The sequence below is a fragment of the Chenopodium quinoa genome, unplaced genomic scaffold (assembly GCF_001683475.1).
Source record: "Chenopodium quinoa cultivar QQ74 unplaced genomic scaffold, ASM168347v1, whole genome shotgun sequence".
Classification (NCBI taxonomy): Eukaryota; Viridiplantae; Streptophyta; class Magnoliopsida; order Caryophyllales; family Amaranthaceae; genus Chenopodium; species Chenopodium quinoa.
This window is the reverse complement of record NW_018743858.1, coordinates 2371520-2390581: the sequence shown is the minus strand read 5'-3', so window position 1 is coordinate 2390581 and position 19062 is coordinate 2371520.

The following is a 19062-nucleotide window of genomic DNA, read 5'->3' as shown; positions in this document are numbered from 1 at the left end:
CTTATTTATTGCACAATTTGGGTGGGTTTTGAGAAGTTGTTTTGTTCTTGATTGTGGTTTATTTTTGAAGAGTTGAAAGGTGAATTTTCTTGAAAAAATAAAGCATGATATGAAAAAAAGAAGTTCTAGAAAAGAAAAGAAAAAGAAAAAAAAAAAGTGAACTACAAAAGAAAAAAAAAAGAATTGTTCAATGTTCAAATGTTCTAAGTGAAGGTTGATCAAAATAAAAAAAATGAGTTCCAATGAAAAAAAAATCAAGTTGAAAAAAAAGTTTCAAAGTTTGTTTAATTCACTCAAGTTCTATAATATTATATTTTGTATGTATGAGTGAAGTTGTAAGTGTTCGGAATTTTTTATTTGATTGGATTTGCGTTTGACGAATATTTGGTGGAGTTGAGTTATGTTGGAGATTTATGGTCATTTTTTATTTTTTACCTTGGTTTTGTTTGTTAGGTTTTGGCTCCCTTAAGCATGTTACTCTCACATTTTCCTAAATATTTCCAGCCCTTTTACCCTAGCCTTACATTACAAACTTTAAAGACCTTCCGACCTTTGTGCATAGAATTCTATGGATTTGAAATTAGTTGTTTATCAATGCAAAGAATGATTTGACATATTTCGAGTCGACTACTAGGTTGAGTGCTTGTCTTCTTAAACACACGAGTGTTGTGAGTTTGGGAGGGCATTTTTCACAATAAAGGGATTGGATGGAGAGCAATCGGATACATTTTTTATCAGCCACATAAAAGAGTGAAGAGTGTGTGAGCACTAGTCATGAATTCCATATACACTTGTGGTTCGCTTTGTTTGACGATTCTTAGGGTAGATGAGTAGTTGGATGGATTTGATTGGTTGACTTTGATACATATTTGTTGGATTTACCTTGAGTCAATTATGCTTGGTTTTAGTTGATTTTGGGGTGAAGTATGTTTTATTTGTTCATTGATGAGATCTTTGCTTTGGGACAAGCAAAGGTTTGGCTTGGGGGAGTTTGATATGTCTATTTTATGTAGTGATTTACCCTCATCCCTTGGTCATATGTAGGAGTATTTTTGGCTCTACGGAGCTACTTTTGTTACTATTATGCGTTTTCTAGTGTTTTCGTAGCTTTGATATTGTTTTATAGGAAATTGCAGATTTGGAGCATTTTTCCAGACTTATTTGAGCCACTACGAGCATTGGATTAGGATCGAGTACATATAACCACATTCCGTAGCCCAAGACCACGTTGGAGAAATCAAACCGGTGATTAAGGGCTCAGCAAAGAAGAAGAAACCGAGGCATTGAATCGAGTTATAAGGACCAAAAGAGGAAATCCGGATCGGGCCAAGAAAATAGCCCAATCGAAGAAGTCCATATATGCCCGGGAGTTCACCCGACTAGGGAAGCCCTCACCTTGAGGCGCGCCCGGCCGGGCGAGGCAGATCGAAAGAAGTAGCTCTTCGCCCTGAGGTGTGCCTTACGAGGCGCGTGTTTCTGAGGAGATTAGCGCGACTTTTACTTTGCGGGGGCGGGTCTTGGCGGGTTTCTTTCCGCGTAGTGTGGGTCACTACGAAACCCAACACGAGCTACTCTTGGTTCGATAAAACGTCGCATCTAATGCTTCCTTGACATTTTATCTCCATTGCCACAACATCTAAGGACTCCTTACCGATATCGTTGAGCTTAACCAAGACAACTTGTATACCTAGTATACCTTACGTTCCTAGGGAAGTAGTGATGCCTCGTTTTGGCATAGCCCATCACATACGCGCGTTAGTTCGGTAAGTATTGTTCTTGGAATGGCATATTTTAGCTCAATATTTTAGGGACCTAGGGTTTCTATATATGTTGGTTAATTTAAGTGAACTCAATTAATCATCGCAACAATTGAAATCCTAAACATGCACCTAACATATCATTCAAATATATAAGAACATTATATATAGAAAACATGAAATAAGATGCATTTGGCAACAATATGACCCCTTGAAATCTTCAAATCTTCAAGAGTCATCATCTTGGCTCGTCTTCATAAAAACGCCGTCTTGAGACATCTTCGCCAAAATGAAATTACTAGCTACTACGACTAGGATTAATCTAAATATTAAGGTACAAAAATACGCAACGGTACGCAGATCGTATTTAGATTTACAAAAATACATAACGGATCGCAGTCCGTATTTACTATCCTAATTGGGCCCCACTAGTTGCCATTTTCACGAAACCTATGAAACAATATATCTTCCATTCATCCATTCACTATATGTGAACGGCCCATGCATTTTACAACGAAAACAAGTAACAATGCATAACGCACGCGAACTAGTAACTAACTTAGGTGGTTAATCTAATTAACGCGCCTAATTAAAACTAGTCAAAGTTGTTTAACATTTTATGTGATTAAGATGCAATTAGTTCATGCAATTAACGAAGCTCCCACTATATTCTGCATCCAACTTAATTAATCCAATTAAGTAAGCCAGTTAACCCTAATTTTGTCAAAATTAAAATTTTACAAGAGCCGGAAAAACCGAGGCCTAGCCTCGTTAAAATAATTAAATAAATTAAAACGGAAATTTTTTTGTAAAAGCGATAGCCCAAGTTTAAGAAAAAAATGGCCCACCCCTAAAACTTGTGGGCTTCGCACCATGGCTGCTATGCAGCCCTTGCTGTTGCGCCTGATTATGCTGGGTGCTAGCATGCTCGCCCAGCGTAGCATCCCACGCTAGCTAGCACCAGCAGAACGCTACGCATGCTAGCATGCTCGCTGGCGCTGGCAACGAGTGGCTGGCTAGCTGGGGCTTGCTGCCTTGCTGCCCAGCAACACGCCCAAGCATCCTCCAGCACCCTTGGCCATGCATCCAGCATCAACGCGCAACAAGGCTCGCCACACAGTAGCAGCACCTCAAGGCACAACACCCTTGTGCGCACCTAAGGCAGCCACATGTGGGCTGCGTGGGCAGCCCGGCTAGCCTTGGTGGCGCTTGGGTGTTGTTGCCTCGATTTACGTGCCTTTTCTCGGGATTTTAATCTCGTTGTACGTGTGACATAAAATCAACTCTAAATTTATTTTATAATCAATTTAGGGCAAAATGAAAATAAAACAAGTCCAACTTAATTAGATTCAATTTTAATGGTGCACAAGCCTAAATCATCCAAAATTATGTTTGAAACAATTTAGCTCTTTCTTGAAGCTTTAAAATTGAAGGGCTACACCCATATTTAATTTAACCGAAATGCAAATTAATAGTGAGTTTTGACAAAATGGGGAGTTAGGAAAATAAACCCTTTCATCCAATGAAAAATTTCCCGACAATAACTTGTGTAAAATTGAAAAAATTACATCTTCCAATATGAAGATTAATCAAAATTCAATCACAAGTTTTGAACTTTAAGGACTTTAATCAAAACAAAAATGATTAAATACAAAAATTAGTTCAACATGGAATTTAGCAATCAAAGTTCCAACCAAATAAACAATTAAAGATTGAATCTTTGAAATTTTAGGGGCTTCAAAATTGCAAGTTCACCATAAACATTCACAATTAAAGCAATTTGTTTGCAATAATGTGAAAAATTCAAGTTTATGTGAAAAGTGAACACAACAAATTAAGCACCAATTAATTATGACTTCATAAACATGCTTAATGAGGTTTATAATTGTAGTAGATTAGGGATGCAACCATACATTTAATCTACCTTCAACATGCAATAATTAATCAAGGTTACAAGATTTAAAAATTTTCGTCAAAAACGAAAAACCCCACAAAAAACATATTTCTGGGTGAATTTTGGCTTCTGGACAACCCTTAAAGAATCAGAAACGATTTAGAACATCGATTCCACCCAAAAATCATTATTTTTTAGTCGAAATCTGGGTTTGATGAGTGACATATATGTCACTCTTAGGGGTAGCATTTAGGTCTTTTTCCTCTTAGTTTTTTCCACCTCATTTATCCTCTTATGGCTTCTTTATGTATTGATGAAAAGTAATGCTTATTTGCGCTTATTTTGATAATCTTTATGCATTATTTTATCATCCCCATGCTCTCGTGAACTTTGGTATCTTCTGCAGGTTCCATGACGGTCCTATGCACGGTGGGAGGCCCCTTGGCCAAGTATGGAAGCCATGGACAAAGGCAAGAGGAGCAAAAGGGAAGGAGAGGAAGCAAGAAAAGGAAGTGCAAGAGGAGGTGTGGCCGAACCTCTGAAAGGTCCGGTCGAACCTAGGTGTGGTCAAACTTTTGAAAAGTTTGACCGAACCTCCTGGATGCATTGAAGGCAGTGTCAAACCAGTTTTCAGCAATTTTGCAGGAGAGGTCGAACCTCAAAATTTCGACCAAACAAGGATCAGGGAGGTTCGACCGAACCTACACAGAGTTCGACCGAACCTACCCTGAGTCCGACCGAACCTACCCAGAGTTCGGTCGGACCTTTTCCCGATCTCAGCCAATTTTGTACGGACTATTTAAGGTCCTTTTGAGATCGTTTTTCGGGGGGAGAGAAGAAAAACAGTAGAATAGTTTTCAGCAAAAAAGATACTCTCTCTTAGTTAGCAAATTCATTAAATTAGTTGATTTAGTTTTAGAAACTCTCAAATCTAATCATTGTAGAAGCAAATTTCAAGATTTATCTCAAGAATTTCAGCAATTATCCAACATTTTTGAAGCTTCAATAGTAACTTCTTTCATTTGTCCTTCATTATTTTCTGATTTTATTTTTTGTTTTGTAAGCCACTTGATTTTCTCTCAATCTTGATATATTGTTGTTGCATGTTAGCTTTTTCCATAGATAATCACTTGTTTTTCCAAATCTTAGAATCGCTTATAATCCAAGCTTGGAATTTGCATGTACTCACAATGAATTGTGAGTAGTCCTCTTGGCTAGGGGTTGGGTGAAACTCAACCTATTGGTGATTATGTGAGTTTGGGAGTGATTTTGATGATGGATTGCGACTAAACTTGATTATATGGGATTGCTTGTTAGTTCTTCATGATAGGAGTAATTAACCTAGATTATTGAACTTGATGGCATGAAATGTTTGGTTCGACATGGAAATGTGAGTTGAATGTTTCATTACCTATTGCAATATGATTATGTATCTTTTGTTGTTAAGTTAATGAGGGATCTAAGCTTAGTAATCTGAGTTGTTTTCATATCGTTTGATGTTGATCTTACATGTGGTCTTTGCTATTCCATTACCCTCATTCCTCCCTATTTGCCTAATTGCTATTGGTTGAGTGAATCCCATTCCCCTAGTGTTTTAATCCCTTGAATTCAACCTTTAGTTGTAGTTTGTTAGTTAATCACCACTTATACCTTGATTTCGATTTAGCTTGAACATTAAGATTATTTAGCATTAGATTCCCGTTCTCCGTGGACCGAACCTTTGCTTGCCATTGTACTTGTTTGAGTGAGGTGTTTGTTATAAATGTGTTTGAATGAGCCTAAATTGTGCGACCGATTTAGCGCTCGTCAAAATGGCGCCGTTGCCGGGGACTGGTGTTGTTGATTGCTATTTGATTGCTTGAGTCTAATTCACCTTTAAAAAAAAAACACAAAAAGTGTTGTTTTCCTTTTTGGCTACGCTTGTAGCCTTGCTACTAATTGTGTTTGTTGAGTGCGTATGCATAGGACTCAACATCGTGAGTTGGTGCCTTACGATCCCGAGATTGAGCAAACCCTTAGAAGAAGAAGGAGATCTCGTTCGCGGTCCTCCACTTCCCCAAGAAGAGAATCCAACCCGGAACCACAAAGAAATCCAATGGGTGACAAACCACCACCACCACCTCCAAGACCTTTGAAGGAGATGGGAACTCCGAGAGCTTATAGAGCTTCAAGTGGGATTGCTCCCCCAAACACCCCGGCCAATGACTTCGAGATTAGGCCCGCAATGATAAATTTGATTGAGAGGAGAAAATTTAGTGGAGCAAAACACGAGAGCCCTCTTGCACATTTGAACGAGTTTGAGAAATATTGCAACACGATCAAGGTGAATGGGGTCACTCAAGAGTTTGTGAGACTAAAACTATTTCCTTTCTCCTTAATAGGAAGGGCTCTCAAATGGCTTGAGAAGGAGGTGAGACCCAATTCTTTGAGGACTTGGGATGAGGTCACCACGGCTTTCTTAGGGAGATTCTACTCTCAAAAGAAGACGGCCGAGGTAAGAGCTCTAATTCAAGGCTTTCGGCAAAGGGGTAGTGAGACTATCTATGAAGCTTGGGAGAGGTAAAAGGAGTACCAAAGAGAGTGCCCTCACCATGGAATCCCAACATACCAAGTTTTACAAATCTTCTATGGAGGCTTGAGTTCTCAAGGCAAAACAAGCTTGGATGCGGGAGCCGGTGGGCCAATCATGAATAAAACCGAAGATCAAGTGATTGAGATCATTGAAGATGTGGTAAGGCACCACATGGATTGGCAATAAAATGAAAGAGAATCCACAAGCAAGAGTGGGGGGGGGGGCGGCTTATTCGGTAGATCACCTCAATGCTATAAACAACTTGACATCCCAAATTACAAATCTTGGAAAGGAGATGACATCGATAAAAGCTAAGCTTGAGTCCTCCACTTCGCGCCAAAACTTTTCCTCCCAATCTAAGGGGAGAGGTATGAGTTCTAACCCTTCTACTTCTACATCTAATAACATGCCCAGTGGATGCTTATTTTGTGATAATTGTGGGTCTTATGACCATGATACATCTTCTTGTAATTTTGATTCCCAATCCCAACCCCTTAATGATGATGGTAATGAGTATGAAAATGAACATGTCAATGCCTTGTCTTATGATAATAGACCTAGGAATGACAACCAACGATACTTACCACCCAATCAAAGAGGGCAAGGGAATAATTTCAATCAAAGAGGAAATGATTATGATTACCACAACCACAACCAATGGGGTGGTAGAAACCAAAGGGACCAAAATCTTTAAGGTAATTACAACCAACAAAGTGGTTATGGTAACCATAATCATAACAATCAAGGAAACTATGGAAATCAAGGCCAATACCACCAAGGGGGGAGTTCTAATAACCGGAACAATTGGAATAATAATGGTAATAGAGGCTTTAACAACCAAAATGCTAATTCCAATGTGAGAGGTCCTAGAGCACAACAAGACAATTGTTACACTCAACCACCTCCACAAAAGTCTAGCCTAGAAGAGATGATGGAAAGCCAAGCCAAAATGTTCAACACTTTCATGGCCACTAGTGATAAGAAGTTTAATGAAGTAATGACCCATAACAAAATGATTGAAACACAAATTTCTCAATTGGCCAATGCTTTAAAAGAGGGAGCTAGCACTTCTAAACTTCCACCCCAAGGACTTGACCCCAAGAAACCGGTGAATGCTATATCAACTAGGAGTGGGAAAGTGTTGGAAGAGAGTGTCCCTAAGGAAAACAATGAGAAAGTGAACATGAGTGAGCCTCCCCTTGAGAGTGATTTTGAGCATGAAGAAGAGAAAACCTCTGAGAATGAAAAAGAAAAAGAGAATGAAAAAGAAAAAGAGAGTGAAAAAGAAACCAAACAATTGCAAAGACTTCCATATCCCCATAAATTTGTGAGACACAAATTAGATGTGCAATTCGAAAAATTCCTTGAAACACTGAAGCAAATTCACCTTTCAATCCCTTTTACCGATGCTATCAAGCAAATGCCTAACTATGCTAGGTTTTTAAAAGATATTTTGAGTGGAAGGAGAAAGTGTGATGTGGTGGAAACGGTGAATCTCACCGAGAATTGTAGTGCTATTATCATGAATAAGATGCCACCAAAGTTAAAAGATCCCGGTAAATTTTCAATCCCTTGTGCAATATATAAAATGCAAATTGATAATGCCTTGTGTGACCTTGGGGATAGTGTTAGCCTTATGCCATATTCGGTATATCAAAGACTTGAGATAGGGGAACTTCTACCCACAAACATTACCTTACAATTGGCCGATCGATCCATTAAATTTCCAAAGGGTAAGGTAGAGGATGTTCCCCTAAGAGTGGGAAAGTTTGTAATTCCGGTGGATTTTGTTGTGTTAGAGATGGATGAAGATGTTAACATTACAATAATTCTAGGAAGACCTTTTCTTGCTACTTCGGGTGCTTTAATAGATGTTCAAAGTGCTAAAATTTCACTAAAAGTAGGAGATGAGGTGATAGAATTTGATTTGAATGAGAGCATGAAATATCCAAGCTCTAGTCTTGATAATTGCATGATGATTGATACTATTGATTCTATTGTAACTTCTATGCATGAGCACTTGCTCACTACTAACGATGCCCTTGAGAATGTCCTTTTGAACAAGGAAAAGATAGGTGACCAAAGCAAAGAGATGGCATTGTATGAAGAAATGCTTGAAGGAAGTACAGAATCAAGCAATGAGCAAGTGTGCATGGGAATCACAACGCATGATGCATTAGAAGTAGCTACCTCAAAAGAAGGTAAGGGTGTTCCAATGGTAGAGTTGAAACCTCTACCATCATACCTAAGGTATGAGTTTTTGGGCCCCAATTCAACTTTTCCGGTTATTGTGAATTCTTCTTTGAACGAGTGCCAAACTCAAATGTTATGTGGTGTTTTGAGAGATCACCAAGGTGCTTTAGGCTATACCATAGATAACCTCAAAGGTATTAACCCCGCTTTATGTATGCACCACATAACACTTGAGGAAGGTGCTAAGCCTTCCATTGAGAGGCAAAGGAAACTCAATCCTCAAATGGGGGAGGTGGTGAAGAAAGAAATCACCAAACTCCTTGATGCTGGCATCATCTTCCCCATTTCGAGTTCTAGATGGGTTTCCCCCGTTCATGTGGTCCCTAAAAAGGGAGGAATGACCGTAGTTGAAAATGAGAATGGTAATCTCATTTCAACTAGAACGGTGACTGGTTGGAGGATGTGCATAGACTATAGACGTCTAAATGCATCCACCAACAAGGATCATTTTCCTCTCCCTTTTATCGACCAAATGCTTGAAAGACTAACCAAGCACAAGTATTATTGCTTTCTTGATGGTTATTCGGGTTTCTTTCAAATCCCTATAAACCCGGATGACCAAGAGAAAACAACTTTTACTTGTCCCTATGGAACTTTTGCATATAGGAGGATGCCCTTCGGGCTTTGCAACGCACCGGCAACCTTCCAAAGATGCGTGATGAGTATTTTTGGGGACATGCTTGAAGCCGAAATGGAAGTTTTCATGGATGATTTCTCGGTAGGGGGCCTTTCGTTCAAGGATTGTTTGTCCAACTTGGGCAAGTGCTTGGCAAGATGTGAGAAGGTCAATTTGGTTTTGAATTGGGAGAAATGCCACTTTATGGTGGAAGAGGGAATTGTCCTTGGTCACAAGATTTCAAACAAAGGGATTGAGGTTGACAAGGCCAAAGTTGAAGTGATAGAAAAGCTTCCGCCACCAATCAATGTGAGAGGAGTAAGGTCATTTTTGGGGCATGTCGGGTTCTATAGGAGATTCATCAAGGATTTCTCACAAATTGCTAGACCCCTAAATGCTCTTCTTCAAAAAGATGCCATCTTTATTTTTGATGAAGAGTGTCTCCAAGCTTTCAACAAATTAAAGGAGGCTTTAATCTCAACTCCAATTGTGCAAGGGCCAAGATGGGATTTGCCATTTGAACTTATGTGCGATGCAAGTGATGTTGCGATTGGAGGAGTATTGGGGCAAAGGGTAGAGAAGAGGCTTCACATGATTTACTACATGTCTAAGACCTTGAATGAAGCTCAACGGAACTACACCACAACGGAGAAAAAGTTTCTTGCCAAGGTTCATGCTTTTGAGAAGTTTTGGAACTACCTCATTGGTTCCAAAACTATTTTCTACACTGATCATGCGGCTATTAGGTACCTTGTGGCAAAGAAAGAGTCCAAGCCTCGTCTTCTTCGTTGGGTGCTATCACTTCAACAATTCGATGTAGAGATTCGGGACAAAAAGGGGGCCGAAAATGTGGTTGCGGATCATCTATCCCGGTTAGAGAACGTGCAAGATAATGACGATGGGGTCCCAATTTGTGATGAGTTAAAAGATGATGTGCTTTACTTGTTGGCCAAGAAAGATCTTCCTTGGTTTGCGGATTTGGTGAACTATTTGGCTTGTGGGGAGTTTCCTCCAAATGCTTCAAGGAACCAGAAGAAGAAGTTGAAAAGGGAATCAAGGCATTACATATGGGATGATCCGATCCTTTTCAAAAGAGGAGTAGATGGTTTACTCCGTAGATGTGTGCCAAATGATGAAGTGAAGAGTGTTTTGAAGATGTGCCACTCCGATCCTTGTGGAGGGCACATGGGTGCCAACAAAACAGCCTTGAAAGTACTACAAAGCGGGTTATGGTGGCCTCATATCTTCAAAGATTCATGGGGTTTTGTGAAAACATGTGACTCTTGCCAAAGAACCGGTAATGTTTCGAAGAGAAATGAAATGCCTCAACAACCGATTCTTGAACTTGAGGTGTTTGATGTAAGGGGCATTGATTTCATGGGACCTTTTCCCTCATCTAATGGAAATCAATACATCCTTGTGGTGGTTGATTATGTTTCTAAATGGGTTGAAGCCATTGCCTCCCCAACTAATGACCACAAGGTAGTGATGAAGATGTTCAAAAAGGTGATATTTCCAAGATTTGGGATCCCTAGAGCAGTGGTTAGCGATAATGGTTCTCATTTTATTCATAATGTGTTTCAAAAGATGATGAGAAAGAATGGGGTCCATCAACGCTTTGGCACGACTTACCACCCACAAACAAGTGGGCAAGCGGAGGTTTCCAATCGCCAAATCAAGGTAATTCTTGAGAAAACAGTGGCTAGGAATAGGAAAGATTGGTCGGACAAGCTAGATGATGCCCTTTGGGCCTATAGAACCGCTTTCAAAACCCCCATCGGCACTACCCCCTACCGGCTTGTATATGGTAAGTCTTGTCACCTTCCGGTTGAACTTGAACACCGTGCTCAATGGGCTATCAAAAAGATCAACTTTGATTTGGCGAGTGCGGGTGAACAAAGGTGGCTAGACTTGCATGAGTTAGAGGAACTACGGATGGATGCTTATGATTGTGCAAGCTTGTACTAAACCCGGTCAAAGGAGTGGCATGACCGGCAAATTGAAAAGAAGACCTTTAATGTTGGAGATAAGGTGTTGCTTTACAATTCAAGGATGAAACTATTTCCCGGAAAACTCATGTCAAGGTGGAGTGTTCCATTCACCGTTAAGAAGGTGTTCCCCCATGGAGCCGTTGAGCTAAATGATTTGGATGGATCGAGGTCATTCAAGGTCAATGGGCATCGCCTCAAGCTTTATTATGAGGATGCTCATGTTGGTTTGATTGAGTCAATGCAATGCAATCTCATCTTTTGAGTGTGTGAAGTACATCAAGCTAGTGACGTTAAAGAAGCGCTTCCGGGAGGCAACCCGAGTTTCTAACCCTCCTCTATTCTATTTGCTTGATGTTTTCTTTTCTTCTTTCACAACTTTGGATTGATGGTTTTGCGTGTATTTGGTTTGTGTTGGTATTCTTGTTTGTCTTGCCTTAAAAAGGAATGCATTTTCCATATACCTTAGGCATGATTGTGTTGTATTTTAGTGTGTCTTGAGGGGAAGTTTTGTGCAAATTTTCAGATAGAGGGATTTAGGGGTGTTCGACCAAACTGCAACAAGGTTCGGCCGAACTTTGCAAAAGTTTGACCGAACCACCCAAGAGTTCGGCCGCTCCTCCCCTAGAACTCAAAATGGGCTAAAAACTGTCGGATTCTGGAAAATAAAAAAGTTCGACCGAACTTTTCAAAAGTTTGGTCGAACCTATGCTGGTCCGACCGAACCCCCAGAAAGTTCGGCCGCTCCTGTTCTGGAAATCAAATTAGGCTGAATTCTGGCAGTTTCTGGAAAATCCAAAAGTTCGACCGAACTTTTCAAAAGTTTGGTCGAACTTATTATGGTCCGACCGAACCTCATAAGGTCCGACCGAACCTTTTTCGAGCTTGCCCAGAATTAATAGGCTTGAGCCGCTGCTTTCTCGCTCTTACTTCATACATTCGGCTCTCTCTCTCCCTTCTCTTCTCCTTCTCACCCTAATACTCCATTGTCACCCCTCCTTCAACCTCAAATCTCCATAAAAATCACTCCTATCTTTTTCCCTCCTCACTTCATTAACATCCACTACTCAATTCCTACAATCTCCTTAAATTTTCCCCAATTTCTAGGGTTTGAGTGACTTGAAACTTCTTGATTTATACTTACTTCCAATAAATTGTGGTATGGTTATTCTAGCTTTTGCAAGCTCATTTCTTCAATTTCTCTTTGTTTTACCATGTTTTACATGTTCAAGTATGATATGTGGTATAATTGATATTGTTAGTCATGACTTGTTTGATTTAAGTGGTTATTGGGATTTCCTTGTTGTAATTGGTTGGTTGTTGTTAGTAGAACTTGTTTCATGATGAATATGCATGTATGACTTGGGTTTTCATGATTTCAATTTGTTTGCTTGCTTGTGTTAATCTTTCACTAGGTTGTTCATGCTACATTTTGATTGAGAAATTCTTGAGTTGGATGGAATTTTGTGACTATTACTCATTGTTCTCGGTTTGATTTCGATGAGTTTTGAGTGGATTTCATGAATTTTAGGGGACATCATGCCCAATTTCGCCTAGGTTTTCTTAGGATTTGCATTCGATTGCCATAGGATTTTTAGCTCATGCCTTGGTTTATAAGTGTCCATTAATGCCTTGAATTGTATTGTTGCTACCGTCTACATCTATTTCACAACTCATGGCTTTTACTCTCATTGCACACACTTTTTATCTCGACGAGCTTCTTGTGCCTCCTTTTGGCTTGAATCTTCCTAATGTTAGTTCTTGGCGATTTTTGTAGATTCAAAATGCATCTTTTTGGCAAAAGCAAGTCCAAGAGGAAGAGGACGGGTGAATCTTCATCGTCAAATTTTCCACCTCCACCCGGCATCTATGATCATGGCATCATCGCTCCAAACAAACACTTTTGGGATGTCTATAAAACCCTCATAGACCGTCCCATACGATCTACAAGGTTCTTCTGCGGGAACACCTTAAGAAAGCTTGGCATCATGGATGAAGTAGTTCGGCTCGCACAAAACTTTGGTTGGGGCGAGTTCATTGACCTCCACGCTCACACCTATGAGCGCGTCACATTGGAGTTCCTTGCTTCCCTCCGCAAGGAAGTCATTGAAGAAGATGATGAAGGGAATGAATCTCAAATTATTCTTCACTTTCGTATGTTCAACGAAGACCATTCCCTAACCGAGAGTGAGCTCAATGAGATCTTCCATTGGCAAGCAACCGGGATGCATCGACCTTCCGATATGACCTCAATGTGTCGCATTCCCTATAATGAACAAGAATGGTGGCAGAGCATCTCCACCAAGCCCGTCTTTCGCACTAACACCGCAAAGGTCAACAACATCATCCATATTGCTTTGAGATACTTTGCCCGGCTCCTTCAGTATGCCGTATTCTTCAAGGCAAACCTCGGCTCTATGGTGAAAGATGAGGTAGCTTTCCTTTACTTGGCCGAAAATCCTCAGCGTTTAAAGTTCAAATGCTCCACCACTTTTATCTCGAGATTGTTAGACACTCGAGATGGGCGGCTTGGTGATGAGATACACATGGGGGGCATGATCACCCTCATTGCCCTTTCTTTGAATGGTGGAGCTTACAAGGACCAAATTGATTTGCTCCCCCATGTGCTCCAAAACAAAGAAGAAGAGGTCGTCGGCTACCCTCCTTATGCTCTTTCTATTGTTGCTCTCCGCAACCAACGCTTCATCAACTACACCACCCAGAATCGCAAATTTATCCTCTTGGTTGATAATGGAGAAGAATGGTGTGTCCTCCCGGATCCTTCTCACACTTCAGTAGACCCTTCCAACCCGCTAAGGTGGAAGATTGCGCGAAAATTCATCCCCGATGAATTAAGGAAAAATCAAGTCCGCGGTGCAATCCCTCACCCTCAACCAGTCTACCAAGTGGAGCATCCCTTTCCCCCCCCCCCCTAGTGGGGGAGGTGAGACATCTTCTTCTTCTTCCTCTTCTCCTTTTGATATGAGTGCCCTGCGTAGTACCCTCGATGGTATTCGTTATGATAATCAGGCTTCTATTGAACAATGGGGGTACTACGCAAGGATGAACTATGATAGTCTTGTGCAAGCAGGCGTTCAAACGCCCTATGTTAACTATCCCTACCACCCGCCTCAAGAGGGTCCAGTTCTACATTGGGACCCCTATGACCCTAACAACCCCTCCCCCAACACCTATGCTTATTGGGAAGGTCCTATCGACCCATCCCAACGTGTTGGTACCCCACCATACAACCCTTATCGGCCAGGTGGGTGTGACTACGCCTATGATCCGACAAGTCCATCAACCCCGAATCCTTTTGATGGTGGTTGGGGTACACAAGGGTGGCCCTATGAGCACTTTAACCAACCTTTCCATCCATTCATGGATCGCCCGGGGTTTGATTTCATGAACCCTCCTAAGGAACGGGAGGATAGAAACCCCCAATGAGGGTTCTCTCCTTCCCTTTTCCCCCCGGACTTTCATGCCTATTCCTTTTGCTCGAGACGTGCAAAAGACTAGCGTGGGGGAGGATGTTCCTTTTGGTTGAAGTGTACATAGGAGGGTAGTGTGGTAGGATGGTAGCTTGTGCATATGGAGAACCATCAGGGATAATGAATTTATTGTAGTTAGAGATGATTTTTGGTTGGTAATATTCTTATGATGATGATGTTATGAAGCTTCATTTCAAAAAAAAAAAAAAAGAAAAAAAAAATATTTTTGAAGTTGTTTTTCCCTCTTCTCTCTTGATCCCATAATCCAAATCCCAAAATCCAAATCCCTTAATCCAAATTTTGTAGATAGCTTTTTGTCAATCATTTTCTTTTGTTTATAATTCTAGTCTTTTCCTTTTGTTCACTAACTTTTCTTTGTATAGTTGTAGTGTTTCTTTTCTTTTGGCTCACTTTCCTTGTAGCTTGAAAACGGAAGCACAAAATGATGGAATAAGGAGCAACTCAAGCTCCGGAAACCTTGGTGAGATCGCAATTTTGCCTTGTGTTCTATTTCAAGCAGCATTTGGTGAGATCTTTCCCTACTTTCCTTTATTTTTCTTTGTGTGCATAGTTAGTTTAGACTAGAATGGAGTTGATTGTTCGAGGTTGTTTGCATTTGATTCCACGGAATCTGGTGATCGTTGGTATTGATGCCGAACGATCTTTGTTTGTCGATTGAGAATTATATGTTTACTAGCCTCTTATCTATCTTGTACTCCTTGCATTAAAAAAAAATAAAAAAAAATTTCGAAAAATGTGAAAAAATGAAAAAGATTTTCCTTTTTATTCATGGCAAACCACGAAAAGCTTAGTTGTTTCATTTTCATTTCGAGCATAATAATGTTGACTCGTGTGTTTGAATGCTTTGCTTCTTGAGTGTTATAAGTTTGCATGCTTCAGGATTGCCATTGGTTGACTCTGGGACATGTTCATGCTAAGGTAGTTGTTCTAGAACTCGTTAGGCCCATCGAACCCAAATTCACTTGTTTGTTGTAAGAAGGTGTTGCTCTCATTAGGGGATTTGAAGCCCTAGAGATGGTTTTTGTAACCCGATGTGAGCTTTATTGTTCAAGCCTCCAACATTACTTGTATGAGCGGCGTAGGATCCTCACCAAGGCATGCTTAGATCTAGAACTTGGCGTCTGGCTCCCGAGATCGAGACCGAACTAACCTACGATTGACAAAGGCATTCTTCATTCGGTGACTATTTTTGTTTTCTAGTATTAGTTTTTTTTTTTATCTTTTGTATTTTTGGGTTGCATTTGCCCTTACCATGTTGAGTCTTCCCCTCCTTGATTATAGCACATTGCAAGCCCATGGACCTTTTGTTTTACTTTCACCCTTAGAATCGTGAAGCTCAAGCCATGAGGGCTTATTGTAGTTTTGATTTGAAATTTGGAAGGGAATGGTTCTACTTGGAAAGTGAAGCAGTGTTTTTGTGAATATGTGTTCAAGAAAAGCAAATGTAAATCCTAGAAAAAGCCTTTGAAGCTAAATAAAAAAAAAATAAGAAAAAAAAAATAATAAAAATAAAAAAAAACAGAGAGAATGTGACAAACGAAGAGTTGATGAATGAAGATGTAAGAGGAAAGCGAAAGCTCAAAAGTGTTTGGCATTATAGTTCAAGATTGTGGCAACGTAGTTTGAAAATTGGTTGATGATTGATTTTGAAAAAGAGGCTTGATCACCCTTTGCTTCACGGTAAGGCTAAGCACCAATTTCCAAATTCCTCCACACCCTTACCCCCTAGTCAACGTTACAACCCTTTCAATGCCCTGTTGACCTAGGTTGGTTGAGTCACTAGTCGGTGGAGGGAGCTGGAACTCAAGCATATGGAGAAGGCATGACTTGGTGAGATGTCGGGTTCCTCTATTTTGCAGTGTTTTATCTTTGTTCCGGCTCCTTCGAGGAGTCACTTGATGCTATCTCAAAGGGCGGATTTGAATCTAGATGAGGGAACGCGGTAAGATTGTATGGAATGCAAGGGGAGTGGTGCATGTTTGAGTTCTCTATGCTTAGCATGACTTATCCTTCAATCAACTTTCGGCATCCCCTTGCATGCTCACTTCTACTACTCAGAAAGTTTGACTCTCATTCATGTTTGTTATCTCCAAAAGCTCGACTTGGCTATGATTTGTGTTGGATTTGTTGTTTCTCTTTCCCTTGTTTTTGGTTTGTCTTGAACACAATTTTGTAAGAGTTGTGGGGTATGCTCTTTGGAAACCCTCACGAGATCACAACTCGTCCTCATCGGCGACCTTGGGGTTTAAATGGCTTGTTGCTTTTGCTAAAAGCAATTTCGGTTTTTCTTTTGTTCCTTGCATGTTTGAATAACTAATTCTCTTTCCCTTGTTCATTTTCCTTTGCTTTGCTCGAGGGCGAGCAAAGGCTTAGCGTGGGGGAGTTTGATGAGTGACATATATGTCACTCTTAGGGGTAGCATTTAGGTCTTTTTCCTCTTATTTTTCTTAGTTTTTTCCACCTCATTTATCCTCTTATGGCTTCTTTATGTATTGATGAAAAGTAATGCTTATTTGCGCTTATTTTGATAATCTTTATGCATTATTTTATCATCCCCATGCTCTCGTGAACTTTGGTATCTTCTGCAGGTTCCATGGCGGTCCTATGCACGGTGGGAGGCCCCTTGGCCAAGTATGGAAGCCATGGACAAAGGCAAGAGAAGCAAAAGGGAAGGAGAGGAAGCAAGAAAAGGAAGTGCAAGAGGAGGTGTGGCCGAACCTCTGAAAGGTCCGGTCGAACCTAGGTGTGGTCAAACTTTTGAAAAGTTTGACCGAACCTCCTGGGTGCATTGAAGGCAGTGTCAAACCAGTTTTCAGCAATTTTGCAGGAGAGGTCGAACCTCAAAATTTCGACCAAACAAGGATCAGGGAGGTTCGACCGAACCTACACAGAGTTCGACCGAACCTACCCTGAGTCCGACCGAACCTACCCAGAGTTCGGTCGGACCTTTTCCCGATCTCAGCCAATTTTGTACGGACTATTTAAGGTCCTTTTGAGATCGTTTTTCGGGGGGAGAGAAGAAAAACAGTAGAATAGTTTTCAGCAAAAAAGATACTCTCTCTTAGTTAGAAAATTCATTAAATTAGTTGATTTAGTTTTAGAAACTCTCAAATCTAATCATTGTGGAAGCAAATTTCAAGATTTATCTCAAGAATTTCAGCAATTATCCAACATTTTTGAAGCTTCAATAGTAACTTCTTTCATTTGTCCTTCATTATTTTCTGATTTTATTTTTTGTTTTGTAAGCCACTTGATTTTCTCTCAATCTTGATATATTGTTGTTGCATGTTAGCTTTGTCCATAGATAATCACTTGTTTTTCCAAATCTTAGAATCGCTTATAATCCAAGCTTGGAATTTGCATGTACTCACAATGAATTGTGAGTAGTCCTCTTGGCTAGGGGTTGGGTGAAACTCAACCTATTGGTGATTATGTGAGTTTGGGAGTGATTTTGATGATGGATTGCGACTAAACTTGATTATATGGGATTGCTTGTTAGTTCTTCATGATATGAGTAATTAACCTATATTATTGAACTTGATGGCATGAAATGTTTGGTTCGACATGGAAATGTGAGTTGAATATTTCATTACCTATTGCAATATGATTATGTATCTTTTGTTGCTAAGTTAATGAGGGATCTAAGCTTAGTAATCTGAGTTGTTTTCACATCGTTTGATGTTGATCTTACATGTGGTCTTTGCTATTCCATTACCCTCATTCCTCCCTATTTGCCTAATTGCTATTGGTTGAGTGAATCCCATTCCCCTAGTGTTTTAATCCCTTGAATTCAACCTTTAGTTGTAGTTTGTTAGTTAATCACCACTTATCTTGATTTCGATTTAGCTTGAGCATTAAGATTATTTAGCATTTGATTCCCGTTCTCCGTGGACCGAACCTTTGCTTGCCATTGTACTTGTTTGAGTGAGGTGTTTGTTATAAATGTGTTTGAATGAGCCTAAATTGTGCGACCGATTTAGCGCTCGTCAGTTCGTCAGCCAAAATTAAAAAAAATACGAGATTAAAAATTAATTTAAACGAGCTTCTAATCCATTTAGAAAGCACAACTAGAAATTTAAATCCATTTAAATTACCTTAATTAATTATTAGTCATAATAATTAAAGTGAGCGCGACTTTGATACCACTGTTAGGTTTCGTAAAGTCCGACTCTACGCGGAAAGGAAACCCACCCAAGACCCGCACACTAATTAAAGTGACTAAGCATGCAATCACTAATAAACAACAATAAGAGAGAGAAGAAAAGCCATTCTTACCCTTGGTGCGTGTTTCACACGAATCTCGAGCTCTTACTTGAACCCCGCAAATACGAAGGTCTCCGACGGCTCGTACCCACGAACTCGACCCGAACGATCCAAGTCCCGAAGGTTAGTCGGGACCCAACCAATTAAAAACTAGAGTTTTACGAACTTAAGGTTTTCTCACTTTTTCTAAGGAGATGCCTTTTTAGT